This window comes from Tupaia chinensis, unplaced genomic scaffold (assembly GCF_000334495.1).
Source record: "Tupaia chinensis unplaced genomic scaffold, TupChi_1.0 Scaffold143599_1, whole genome shotgun sequence".
Taxonomy (NCBI): domain Eukaryota; kingdom Metazoa; phylum Chordata; class Mammalia; order Scandentia; family Tupaiidae; genus Tupaia; species Tupaia belangeri.
The window spans coordinates 985,288-986,447 of NW_006203445.1; positions in this window are offsets into that span (position 1 = coordinate 985,288).

Consider the following 1,160-nt stretch of genomic DNA (forward strand, 5'->3'; position numbering starts at 1 on the left):
ATTGGCGGCGGGAGGCGGGGCGGTAAAGGGGCCCTAACCCGGGAGGGGCTGGGTCTCGCACGCCGGTTAGGAAGGCCCCGCCCCGAGAGGGGCTGCCAGGGACCTGCCACTCACCTGAGCCGGGGCGGAGCCTTGCTTTCTGTGGAGCGGGGGCGGGGTCACGCAAAGCACCCAACTGCTCGACCGACCTGCTTGAAGAGTTCTTCAGCTGCATTGGTCTCCTTGTGAACAGGACTAACTCATCCTAGAGGCACCGCCCCACTGACTCCGTCTGTTTATTAAAAGTTTAGGCGCGTTTCGGATTAACGACTGGTTGAACACATTCATTCATTCAACAAATATTTACTGAGAGCTTACTGTGTATCGGGAGCTGCTAGGTCGCTGGGGATACCGCAGCGAACACAGTAACCGCTGTGCTTGTCTTCCTTGGTAGTGTTGACAGTTGTAGCAAATAAAAACACAGGATGCCTACTAAGGTTTGACCTTTAGATTTTAGTATAACTAGATCTCATGCAACATCTGGGTCATCCTTATACTGAAAAAGAATGATTTATTCATCTGAAGTTCAGTTTAACTGGACCTCCTGGATCTTATCCGTCAATCTATTCCTGAAGCTTACAGTCTGTGGGAGGAGAGAGAAACTGGCAAAAACATAAATGTCAGGAAGTAAGTGTGCTGAGGTGATAGAGAGTGATGCTCTGGTAAAGGCACATTTGGTCAGAGGTTTGAGAAAGCCAGGGAAGGTGCTATGCGATGGCCGCAGAAAGGAGTGACTTTTCTAGAACAAGGGTCCCAACCTCCAGGCCACAGAGCAGTGCCAGTCCAATGGGTTGCGTGGTGGTGGTGGTGGCCCACCAAAAAGCAAGGGAGGCTTATTTCATTTGCAACCAAGTCCCATGGCTGCCTGGGCTCCACCTCCTGTCCATCAGGGCTGTATTGGAATCTCATGGGCCCAGGAACCCTATTGTTGTGTGATTGTTTCACTGTATATTGCCATGCAGCAGTGGCGAAAATGGGGTGTACAGTGGATAGCACATACTTAGGTTACCCTGGGATCAACTCTGCTCCTCATCCTTGAGGGATTATCTTCTCCAAGGCCAGTCCAGGTGTTGGGAAGGTTGGGGACTGCCGTTTCAGAAGACTTAAAGAGCAAGGAGAGT